The sequence below is a fragment of the Tamandua tetradactyla genome, chromosome 23, assembly GCF_023851605.1.
Source record: "Tamandua tetradactyla isolate mTamTet1 chromosome 23, mTamTet1.pri, whole genome shotgun sequence".
Classification (NCBI taxonomy): domain Eukaryota; kingdom Metazoa; phylum Chordata; class Mammalia; order Pilosa; family Myrmecophagidae; genus Tamandua; species Tamandua tetradactyla.
The window spans coordinates 51141088-51154425 of record NC_135349.1 but is presented as its reverse complement, the minus strand read 5'-3'; the positions used below and the strand labels follow the sequence as shown (position 1 = coordinate 51154425).

General features: G+C 41.7%; 1 protein-coding gene across 2 annotated transcripts in view; it reads left to right on the top strand.

The window, feature by feature from the left end:
- Positions 1-13338, top strand: part of RBFOX1 (RNA binding fox-1 homolog 1) — a 2222576-nt gene that overhangs the window by 732054 nt on the left and 1477184 nt on the right. The gene's annotated exons all lie outside the window — the stretch shown is intronic.

Below are 13338 nucleotides of genomic sequence, written 5' to 3'. Positions count from 1 at the left end.
TAGCCTGACAGAAGGTTCGAGGGTAAAATGTGAACTGGAAACAACCATATTTCCCTGCATTAGCACCACCAGCTTGAGATTGAAGTTGTATGATGAAAGCACACCATTTGTGTGCTTTTGGATCCAGAGGAAAGATTTTTTTTTTAAACTTTTCCATTTAAATTGAAACCTTCCTTTGCCACTGAATAATGATGCATTCCGTAGACTGCCAACTTCTGCAATAGTGATTCCTAACCCCAGATTTGATATTGGGTATGTTCAGTTATTTTGAGGAACACTACAAACTTAAAACTCCCTTACCTTTATTTTTTACATTGTTTTTACAGCTTTTCCTTCTTTGGTTAAGATATTAGTCATCTATTGCCACATAACCAATTACTTCAAAACTTAGCATCTTAGAACAACTATCACTTATTTAAGGCGGTTTCCCTGGGTTGGGAATCTGGGAGCAGCTTAGCTCGGTGCTTCTGTCTCGGAGTTTTCCCTGAGATTGCAGTCAAGCTGATGGTGACAGCTGTGGTCCTCTGAAGGCCCAATTGGGCCTAGAGGTTCCACTTCCAAACTCATTCGTGTGTTTGTTGGCAGCCTTACTTCCTTGCTGACTGTCCATCAGAGGCCTCAGTTCCTTACTACATGTGTTTTTCTAGAGGGCTGCTCAAAACATGTCAGTTTTTTTTCCCCAAGAGAGCAAAATATGAGAGAGACACACACAGACACCCATTGGTCGTAGGACCTGGTCTCAGAGCCATACACCTATATTTCTGTCTTATATTCCTTAGAAATGAGTCACGAAGTCTAGCCCACACAAAAGTGGAGAGTGATTATGTTCCACCTTTAAGGGAGGAGTGTCAAAGACTTTGTGGACATAGTTTTAAAGCACTGTATACAGGTGAGCAGATGAGTGTGGAGGTGCTGCCATTTACTGAGCTCCTTCTCTGTCCTGGGCACTGGGCTTAGTGTTTTAGATGCCGTACTCACTTGACCTGATGCTGATGCCATGTGGTAGGCGTTCTATGTATCATCTTCCTTTTGGATGAGAAAGGTGGAACGCCCCCAGGACGTCAACCCAGGTCTTTGTGAAACCGAAACCTACATCTTGAAATTATATCCTGCTGCTACTCTTTAGTCGAAGGGGAAATTTAAATCTAAGCTTTAAACTCGGGACAAAGCTAGACCAAAAATATCAGAAGATGCCTTGGGTGGGGGTGGGCATACCATACATCTCCCAGTTGTGACTCCAGGGTCATTTTTTTGTTTTACCACGTAGCCATGTCTTCTTGCTGCTGTAACAAATTACAATACATTTATCATCCTACAATTCTTTAGTTTAGAAGTCCAGCACAGATTTTGTTAGGCTAAAATCAAGGCTGTGTTAATTTCTAGAGCCTCTAGGGGAGAGTTTTCTTTTTTTTTCTTTTTCTTTATCCTGCTTCTAGGGGTCACCTGAACCCCTTGGCTTATGGTTCCTCCACCCTCCTCAAATTGGCAATAGCAGGTCAAGTACTTCTTCTGTTACCATCTGTATTAGCTAGGGTTATCCAAAGAAACAGAATCAGCAGGAGATATCTGTAAATATAAAATTAATAAAAGTGTCTCACATAACCATGAGGATATGAGTCCAGAATCTGCAAGGCAGGCTGTGAGGCAGCAGCTCCAATGAAGGTCCTCAACGAACTCTCAGGAGAGACTGGCTAGCTGAAGCAGGAAGAGCCTCTCTTCTGAGTCCTCCTTAAGCCTTCCAGTGATTAGACTGAGCATCACTCATTGCAGAAGACACTCCCCTTAGCTGATCAGGTGTGGATGTAGCCAACATGGTCATGATTTAAGTCCATGACATAGCAACAGAGAGGCCAGCACTTGCCTGACCACGCAACTGGACACCAGCACCTGGTCAAGTTGACATATGAACCTGACCATCACACTGTATCTCTGATTCTCTCTCTTCTGCTTACCTCTTAAGGATCCTTGCAGTTACACTGCCCTCCCCTCACACCCCCATAATCCAAAATAATCTCCCCCATTTTACATTCAGTTGATTAGCAGTCTTAATTAAATCTGCAACCTTAATTGCTCTTAGCCCTTTTTCTCGTGTCTTTGGCCATGGGTTCCTGGCATTAGGACTCCAACTCTGTGGAGACATTATTTTTCATACCATATACCCACTTGCTCTTTTCCCAGGAAATTGATACATAAGCAGGTATCAGTGAGTTATTTTGTGTCCTTTGACTTCCATTTGGGTTCTGCTTTTGGGGAGTTACAGAGGAGATGGTAGGGGAGTCGAATGAGTTCAAGATATGCATTTCCCTGGCTCTTTCCCTGAATGGCTAGGAGCGGTCATAAAATAACAGGTGATTGTTCCTCTCTAAGCAACCTCCTTGTCTTCGAGAAACCTATAACTTTTTCTTATCCTCAACCCTTTTGCCTAGGGATGGACCAACTCTTGCTGTTACTAATTCCGGATTGCTGCATGTCCGGTATGGTTTCCTTACACTCTGCCTACACCTTTGAAAATAGTTTCTCTAAAAGTGAATCCTCCTTAAATGATCCTAATTTGAGTATGCCATCTGTTTCCTTGTGAGAGACCCTGACTGATACAGTGACTAAGGAAATCCATATTTTAAACAAAGAAAATGCATGTCTTAATTAGGGTGAAACTGAATCTTACAATGCACAATAGTTAACCCCTTGAAGGAGATGCTCAGATGACCCAGAATCCTGAGGTGCCGCATTGTTTTCATATACCAAATTGATTTTCCACGTTGGGACAAGGCTTTTTGACTACTTAACCAAGAACCAGGAGGTTGAATGTTCTCGTTTTTTCCTGATGTCTGTGTTACCCTAGGTGATCAGCTCAAGTGTCCCCCAGTTGTGGTGGATGATTGTTCTAGTTTTGGAAGGCCTAACTCAAATTTAGAAACTTTTTCTTTAATCCAAACAATTCCGCAGGTGAGCTAATGAGCTAATTACAGGTAACAGTTTCAAAACATTGGCATTCCACAAGTAAACAGCATCTGCCTTTGATTAAGGTGTGAAATTTTCAACAGGTGTGAAATTATGGGTAATATCTGAAGATATTCATGTACTTCAGGTGACTTCTTTTTATTTTGGATAAAATATTAGAAAATGTCTTCATGTGCGTTTTCCTATGAGAAAGAAGAAAATGTAATACTGTACCAAGAACCTCCCTGGGTGCAAAGTGCCTTTCCTTTTTGGGGCATGGTCTGGTCTTTTACTGGCCAGGCTAAGGTTTTGGCATGGTTTGCTCACTCTTGTTTTTGCATTGTTCATTGTTTCAGCTTTTGGTTCTGTCTACATTATATATAGTGTTTGCAAAACTTTGAAATGTTTGTCTTTATGCTGTATCAGTGGTTCTAACTATTGACCAAACATTAGAATACCTGGGAGAGCTTTAAAAAATGCCAGTAGTACTCAGGCCATGGCCTCAGAGACTTCGATTTAATTGGGCTGGGATAGAGCTTCTAATAAGCATCCAGGGTTAAGACCAACTGAACTTAAGCAAGGATTATCAAATTTTAATGTGCATGCAAATCACCCAAAAATCTTGTTAAAATGCAGATGCTGTCAGTAAGCTTTGGGTGGGTCTTGAGATGCCAAGTTTATAATAAATGCCCAAGTGATGCTATTGTTGAGGATCCATGGACCTTGCTTTGAGTAGTGAGGGGATTGGAGGCTTTGGGTGTTATTGATAACTTAGGATGGCTGAATAGTAATGTTCGGATCTTTAGTGAATCAAGTCTCAGAGAGACACACAAGGAGACCTATTAGTAGACTCCTAGATAAACCCAAATGAGTGATGGTGGTGGCTCACTCTGGAATAATGGCAATAGTGATGGATGTAACTGGGTGGTAACACTGGAAGATGGAGGGATGATAAGAAGGGAGGAAGTAAGGAAGATTCCTAGAAACTGGTTAAATGGTTGTGATTTAAACTAGCAGAAGAACCAATTTGCAAAGGTAACAGGATTCGAGCTCCATTTTAGACATGTTGAAGTGCCTGTTAAATTTTCTAGTTTAGATTCAAGAATAGAGGTATAGTCCCAGAGAAGTTGTTGGGTTCAAATAGAATACCAGAAGTAGAATTTTGGTGGGGTTTTTTACCTACTCACAATATTAAAAGACATCTCATTGATTTAGTGTTCAAGGAGAAAGCATATAGCTAGAAAAGAGTTAATACCATGGAAACATCATGGTTCTGAAGAAGCATTGGTGCAAGATAAGGAGGCAAACTGTAGAACCTTATTGAAGCCCTTCTTGGCCTGGATTTCCAGACCGTAGACCCAAGGTAACCTTTGCAGTGACTTCAATAACAATTAGCATGCAAATTCTCACTAAACATTATTTCCCAGACATGGAAAATCTGGCCAAAATCAACATCTGGCTGAAGCAACAGTAATTTGGAATGATGTTGGCTTTATCTAGATGTCTCTCTCATAGGGACAAATTGTGAGGAAGCAGATATTATGTTGGATTGTTATGGAGGGCTGGGGAAAACACTTGTCAGTTCTTTATCCAGATGTCTAAGTATATGGTAAAGGGAGCTAATGGTCTAGGGGAAGAGAAGCACATGTGCAGTGTTGGCATTCTTTCAGCAAAGCCAGGCAAGGTTGCTGGTGAAGGACGGTTGCTGCTGGAAATGGAGCTGAAGATGTATTCTTGGACCCAAGGAGGAAACACAGAGGACACATTATCATATGGAATGATTACTTGGCTAATGAGCCTTGAGGGGCAGGAAAATTGACTACAAAACAAATTTAACCGGCACCTGACATTCTAATGTTCCTTATAAACGGGCGATGATGTCAGTGCGTGTGTGTCTGTGTGTGTCCTTGCACCAGCCAACTTCTTTTAACCAACTCCACACAACTACACAGAACTATGTTGACCAGCTTCCCCTTCCCCAAGTGTCGGATTCATGGGCATGAAACCATGCCTGAGGAGGCGAGTTGGCTTTTAGGTAAACCCTTTCCCTGTGGTGGTTCTTGGCGGATGATAAAAGATGAGATTTTTCTGTAAAGTTCATCCCTTTGATTTTGTTCCTGAGGAAAGAAGCCAGATGCAACATGACCAAAGCTTTAGAAAATTCCAGGATTTTTCGTGATGGGCATGTAAAGGCCAACTCTTTTCCATTGCAAGAAAGGCATATCCATTGGGGAATAGACAGAAATAAGAGAGAAAAATAAAAACTTAGGGGTAAGATATAACTTCCTCACAGGTCAGATTAATCCCAAAATGGAGTGGTTTAGGATGAATGGGATCATTTCATATGGAGCCTTTGAAGAGTAGGGAATACGAATTAGCTGAAACAACAATTACCAGAGCAACTAGTTTCATGTATTGAATATTTGCTGTATTTTAAGACTTTGTTAGGGTTTTGCATAGATGCTCTTATTTAATTTTTACTACCACTACACAAAGGGGTTCACTGATTTATATATAAAGAATTGAATGTCTAGAGAGGAAAAAAAAAGCCATTTTCTGAGGTTTTTACAGCCAGTAAAAATTGAAGTATGGGATTTGAACTCGGGCAGTTTAACTCCACAGTCCAACTTGCTGCATGACAGAAGATACATTCACTTAATAAAGAAAAGGAGAAGAAAAGGGTATATAGAAACAAAGGCCAGGGTCTTTGTAGGACTTTAAATTATTTTTAGTTTAAAATAAATATATCCGTTTTGTTATGGTTAATATGTACCATGAATTTTACCCTATACTTGACATATATAATTTGATTTAATTGTTGTAACAACTCCATGGGGTAGGTATTATCTTCATTATATGTTTGATGAATCTGGCTCTGGAAACACACTGACCAAGGTCAGGCAGCAAAACTTGGCTGAGCTGAGATTTGAATTCTGACCTCTCTCTCTACTGCTCACACCTTCAAATGGCATGTGGAGCTGCTCAATTTAAGTGGGGAGGTCTTTATTTTTCTCTCCCCAAACCAGGAGGCTGTATAGCGTAGAGTTCTCTCTCTCTTTTGAAGTTAACAGATTTTTAAACAGCAGTGTAAATGTAAACTTAAAGTAATATTTTCTTTATCTCAGATTGATTTTCAGTGATCAATGCCTCTCAGTTATCTATAGCTTGAATGCTTATTTCTTTTAGGAATGGCTTATATTTGCTGGATACCAGTAACCCACTTAATTGTGATTCTTTTTCTGCTATTCTACCCTTTAAAGTTCATTTTCAATATTTGTGATGATAATACTGGACGCACATTTCTGGATTAAAGTATGTGCCATCACATATGAAGTACCCCAGAAAGATTATTATTAATAAAGGTAGTATTAACATACCACAAATGACCCTATAACCTTGGTTAGGGTTAATAAATTCTCTGTAGAAAATGTTATTTGCTGTAAACTTTTAAAATTCAGCTGATTTTTAATATACTGTGAACTTCAGTGACTCTTACCATTCATTATATGCTGGTGATGTTTCCAAAGTTGAGAAGGGTAGTTGCAACAGCTTTTGGGTATTAGTATCTGTAAGAGGTAGATAGAGTTTTCATTCATTCTTACTGGTAATTAATTCATGTACTTGAAAGGCATTGAATTATTTCTCTTATGACACAATTTGTGATGGATTCTTAAAGGCATGGGGCATGAATGGCTATCTTGGCTAAAGTAAGTTACCATCCTTTTAGATATGAGTTCTTCATCATTTAGATTGAGGGTTGACTTAGAAGGTGCAATGCCAGGCTATTGAATACTTGATCATTTTCATCATCCTCAGCTTATTCTACTTCTATGGGTCTCTTTTTAAAACCTTTTATTATATAAAAGTTAAAATACACAAAATACAGAAAATAGACTGAAGAACTTCATTTAGCCATTGTCCTGCTTCAATAATTACCAGGAAGTGGCTAACCTTGCTTCATCTATGCCTTTGACCACTCTCTCTCCTCCCACTCATGTTATTTTGAAGAAAATCTGACATCCTCCCACTTTTGCCATAAATATCTCAGTTTGCATCTCTAAAGGACGGGATATTTTTCTTACATAATCATTATAGCTTTTGAAAATTAAAAGGATTTCTGTGACATCACCAGTTACTAAATCATTGTTTGAGTATTCAGTTTTCTCATGTGTCGTTTTAAAATACAGTTTAAACAGGATCCAAATAAAGCCCATGCATTGTGATTGCTTGATATGACTTTTAGGGCTCTTTTGATCAGTGTGCTTCCAATATTTTTTTTTGTGTGTGTGTTTTTTTTTTTTTACATTTTTTGTGGTTGATACTGAAGAGAACAGGTTGTTTGCCATGAATTTCCCACAGTCTAGATTTTACCAGTAGCACCTCTGTAGTGTGGTTTAATGTGTTATTCTGTCCTTTGTATTTAAGCTGGCAGCTGTTTCTAGATTCTTTATAAAATACAAGTTCAGTTTCTTTAGTAGGTTGTTCTTCCAAGTAGAGGCACATAATGTCAGATTGTATATTTTTTGGGTGGGGGGAGATGATGCTACCCACTGATGCTCAATATCTAGATCAATTGATTCTTTAGGATTGCAAAATGATGATATTCTAATTTTATATTTCCTTCATGGGTTAACTGGAATGCTTCTAAAAACAAATTCCCCAGTCTACTATTATATATTCAAAGATAAGCTTGTATTGGAAATAGAGGAAAATTGTTTCTTTGCCTTTTTTGTTTCCAAATTAGTGAGTTGGTGTATTAGCATCCTCCATTGGTGACTGTTATTGTTTCCTTGACTATTCAAGCAAATACATTGCAATGGATTAGCTTAAATAATGGGAGTTCATTAGTTCATGGTTTGAAGCTGAGAAATTGCCCAAATCAGGCATCCTCAAGGTGAAATTCTTTCTTCATACAGACTGGCATTCTGGGGCTGACTCAGCTATCCTTGGTCTTTGGATCCTCTGTATACTTGGTAGCCTCTCCATTCTTACCCATGTTTCACTGAATTTCAACTTCTTGCTTCCCATGGCTTTTTCTCCATGTGTCTATTTCATTATGCTTATAAAGGATACCAGTAATAGGATTAAGGCCCATCCTGATTGAGTTGGGCCACACCCTAACTGAAGTTAATTCCATTGAAAGGCCCTGCTTAAAATGGGTTCATACCCACAGAAATGGTTTAAGTTTAAGAACACGTTTTTTGTGGGGTACATAGCTCCAAACCACCACAGTGACCATGTATTTTTTATTATGAATTCAAAATTGCAATTATTATTTTTATTGATGCTAAAAATGATACTACCTTTGATTGCCGTGAACCTCTTCACATTGCCTCATGAGTTCTTTTTTTCTGAGGGTTTTTAAAAATATTTTTGACAGATCTTTACACACATACAGTCCATACATGGTATACAATCGGTGGCTCACAATGTCATCACATAGTTGTATGTTCATCACCATGAATACATTCATGGTGTAAAATGTTGTAAAATATGTATTACAACATTTGTGTCACTCCAGAAAAAGAAAAAAAAAGAAAAAAAAACTCATATATACCATACCCCTACCCCTCCCTCTCATTGACCACTAGTATTTCATTGTACGCAATTTATTTTACCCCTTAACCACCCTTTTATTTATTTTTTATCCATATTTTTTACTCATTTGTCCATACCCTGGGTAAAGGAGCATCAGACACAAGGTCTTTACAATCACATAGTCACATGTAAAAGCCATATAATTATACAGTCATCTTCAAGAATCAAGGCTACTGGAACACAGCTGAACCGTTTCAGATACATCCCTCCAAACACTCCAATATACTAAAAACTAGACAAGAATATCTATGTAATGTGGAAATAACTTCCAGGATAACCCCTTGACTCTGTTTGAAATCTCTCACACTTTATTTTGTCTCATTTTTCTCTCCCACCTTTTGGTCAAGAAGGCTTTCTCAGTCCCCTGAGGTTAGGTCCCAGTTTATCCCAGGAGTCCTGTCCCAGGTTGCCAGGAAGATTTACACCCCTGGAAATCATGCCTCACATTCGGGGGAGGGCAGTGAGTTCACCTGCCAAGTTGGCTTAGAGAGGCCATATCTGAACTACAAAAGAGGTTCTCTGGGGGTGACTCTTAGGCATAACTATCAGTAGGCTTAGACTATCCTTTGCAGAAATAAGTTTCATGGGGGGCAACCCCCAAGATCGAGGGCTCAGCCTATTGATTTGGTTGTCCTCACTGCTTGCAAGAATATCTGGAATTCTCCAAGTGGGAAAGTTTAATATTTACTCCTTTTTCCCCTGTCCCCCAACAGGACTTTGCAAATACTTCTTTATTCAGTGCCCAAATTACTGAATAGGGTCATCACACTTACCTGGACAAACTATCTCATGAGAACTTTTGGCTTGACTTTGCATGTTTTTGAAAGTTTTCTTATTGGCTAATATGATGTGATATTCCATATTCATCTCACGTATTTCCTAAGCAAGACCAATGTGTTCTAGTTACTAATCATATTTCAGTATCACAGTCTGGATACTGAGTCTTAAAAGAATCTTCATAATCTTTCCCCCAAAAACCATCTGCTCCCATTACCTGCAGATTGATTGACAGCTTTTCTACCCACCCAGTTCCCCAGGTAAGAGACTTCAGTGTTTTCTTGTATTCACTGCTGCCCCTCACAACCTAGTCTGTTCTTTCTTTTCCCAGTTCCATTGCCCATGTCAGTCCTCCACTTTCATAATTTTGGACTCATGAGTTTGACCTCTAACAAATTGCTTGATCTCATCTTTTTCTTCTCTAGTCCAGGCCCCCAAATGGCAGAGACCCCAGTTTGTTTTATGGATTCCACCCTCTTTAGTATGCCATTCAAGCTGTTTCAGTTCTTGAGGTCTCTTTCTTTCCGGTCTAACAACCCACCACTTCCTTTCATTTCAGCTGCCATAGGGATTTATTCTTAGCTCTCTCCCTACTTTATTCAAGCTACTTCCTTACCTGAGAGAGCAATGTTCTAGCCTACCCCCAACCTCACCTAAGTACCTATAGAAATCTCCGTGGGGGCCTTTTCTGTGAAGCTTTCTGAAAGGTTTAGGAGGCAAAAGGGTGAGAAAGAAGAAAGGTAGACCAGGAAATTTAAAGTGGGCAAGTTTATTTCTGTGCTCCCGGGTAGAGCTCACCAAACCCAAGATGGAAACAGGTGAGTCTGCATGCGGGCAGCTTTTAAAGATGGAGGTCAAGTGACGTCCAGAAGGGGCAGTTCGTTAGTTCCAGAAATCATGTCTGGAGGGGCAACACAGTCTCTGCAGCTCCAATTGCAGTGCCCTTCCCCGTTCCCCCAACCTAACATTCCAGCCTTTTTGTGATTATAGGGCACTGAGATCTTTCTGGCTACTTCCTGCTGTAATGGGGTGGCGTGGGGTTATAGGCTGGAACCGTCATAGCCAGGGGAGTGGGGAGGCTGGCTGTAGGAATCTGGTGAGGAAGGCAGGTGATGATAATGATGCAGGAGCATTTGGTTGACTGCTACCCAGGATAGTTCTTTTATGCATCCCTGGAGGAAGTTGAGGAAACAGGGAGCAAGGAGAAATAAGAGACAGATTAGGATAACCAGACCTAGTAACGGGAGGAGCCATGTTGCCAGGGGAGAAGAAAACCAGTTTAAGGCAGAGTTGGTTCCTTGCTTTCTGTGGTAGAGTTCCTCCTTTAGTTTGTTTAAGGTTTGGATATTTTGTTCCACCAGACCCGACTTGTTGGCATAATAGGAGCATTCCTCTTGAAGGAGTATACACGCTCCTCATTTTTCAGCTGTCAGCAGGTCTAAGGCCCATTGATTTTGAAGAGTTACCAGGGCTAGTGAGGTGAGTTGGCATTGTAGAGAGGAGAGAGATTCTGATGTTGATTCCAGGGCTACCTGTAGTCGAGTTCCAAAGTTTTGAGAGGTTAAAATATTGTGTCCCATCGCCCCTTCCGCTGTGGCTAAGGCTGCAACTGAAGTGGTTAGGCTGATGCCTACTAGGATAGGAAGAAAGGCAGCCCTTCTTGAGCAAGGAGAGGGCAGTAGCCAAGTTAGTTCAGACTCCCCATAGAGGGGTCAATTGAGGAACAGTAGTTACCAGGAAGCATGGTCCTGGGGCAGTGTAGTTAAGTAAGGCACTTGGTAAGAGTTCCATCATACCAGAAATATTGTCCTTTGGGGGTATAGGTGGTGTTGTGGATAGTGACATTAATCTGGCACTTGCTATGAAGTTTTGTTTGAGGGTTTTTTATCCAGTGTAGTGAGGCTCCTAATTTGGCAAGAAGTTCTCGCCCCATTAGTGGGTTGGGGCAAAAAGGCATTACTAAGAAAGAGTGTGTAATGGGGTACCCTTCTATTAAACATATAAGCGGTTCAGTAGTTAAAGGGCACAAAGGACGACCGTCTATGCCCATAACCATGACCTGGGAAGGAAGGAGTTGACCTGAGTAAGAGGGGAGGATGGAAAATGTAGCCTCTGTGTCCACTGAAAAGGAGGTGGACTTACCTGCTACCTTGATTGTTACCCTGGGCTTGATGAGGGTGATTGGGGTCACTGAGGCCGGGGTTATTAGTCGTCAGTGGCCAGGCCCAGGACTGCTAGCTGTGGGTTGGGGGTTGGAAGGACGGCCCCTCCATGGCCAGGTACCGAGGGGGAGTCACTTTTCCAATGTCCCTTTGTACCACAGAGAGGGCATGGTCCCTTGGGCGGTCAAGGATTGGGACACTGGTGGGACCAGTGTCCGTCGAGGCCACATTTGAAGCACTTTTCTGGTGGTGGAATAGTTATAGCCGGCTTCTTCTCCATTGAAGTGGGCTGCAGAGCCGCAGTCAGGGATTGGGTTTGTAAATGATTCCTTTTCTGCCCTCTCTAGTTCATCATGAGTATTAAAAATTTTAAAGGCCATGTTTACCAGGTCACTGATAGGGGCCTGAGGACCGTCCTCAATTTTTCTAAGTTTACGCCTTATATCTGGAGCCGATTGGAATATAAAGTGTGTGGCTAAGACAGCTTTACCAGCTTCCAAGTCAGGGTCTAGGCGGGTATATAGGGAGAGGGCTTCTGTGAGACAGTATAGAAAAGCAGCCAGGTTTTCATCAGGACCCTGGGTAATTTCCCTTATTTAATGGAAGTTTACTATTTTATGTGAAGCTTTCTGCATGCCTACTATGAGGCATGTAAGCATTTTGTCCCATCTAGATCACCTGTTTCTTCCCACTAGAGTGTTAACCTGATATTCCCAACCTGGCTCTTGGTCTGGTACTGCCTCGGCTCCTACTCGCATGGTGTGGTCGGTTATATGCACCTGGTTAACATGAGCCCTGGTTGCATTGAAAATACAGTCCATTTCATCTGTAGTTAGGGAAGAAGAGCAGATTACATGAATGTCATGCCAGGTAAGGTTCTAAGCATTAGCTAGATACTGGAATTCTTTAGTATAGGTAGTTGGATCATTGGAGAAGGAGCCCAACTAATTTTCAATGTGTGAAAGATTGGCCAGAGAGAAGGGAGTATGTACCCAAATTAACCCTTCAGGTCCCGCAACCTCCTGGAGGGGACAGAGTAAAGTACTTTTTGAGCAGGTATGGGAGCTTATGGGCGAGGGTAGCAAGGAACTAGCCTGTGGCAGAAGAGCTGAAGTGGGGGGGGGGCATGCCGGTAATGGAAGAGCCTTTGGAGTAGAAGGAGGGAGTGAAGGATAGGATGGCAGTTGGAATGCTGCTGGAGCGGGTGGAGGAAGAGGGGGGTAAGATGGTGGCTGGAGTGCTGCCGGCAGAGAAGGAGGAAGAGAAGGGCAAGATGGCAGGAGTGCTGCCTGTGCGGAATTGGAGAGAGGAGGGCAAGATGGTAGCTGGGATGTCACTGGAACAGAAGGAGGAATAGAAGGAGAAGATGGCGACTGAGATGTCGCCAAAGTAGAAGGGGGGAGAGAAAGGCAAGATGGCAACTGGGATGTTGCCGAAGCAGAAGGGGGACGGGAAGGACAAGATGGCGACCAGGATGTCACCAGTACAGAAGAAGGAAGAGAAAGGCAAGATGGCGACTGGAGCACCACTGGAGGGAGGGGAGGGTAGAGTGAGGGAGAGGAGGATAGTTTCCCAAGATGCAGTGGCGGCCCTGGTTTTTTAAAGGAAGATGAATCGAGGGGGTCAGAAAAGGAGGAAGTTTCATCAGAGAGAAGTGGGGATTTCAGAATTTCCTTGGCTGGGAGAACCTGAGCCATAGAGTAGGAGGTACAAAGGGGGAGGGGTGGGAGTGCCGAAGGAAAAAAGCCTGGACATAAGAAATTTTGGCCCATTTGTCGTTCCTCTGGCAAAAGTTGCGGAGGTTTGTAAGGATATTACAATTGAAAGTCCCATCCTCAGGCCCATGAGAGAGGACCTATTG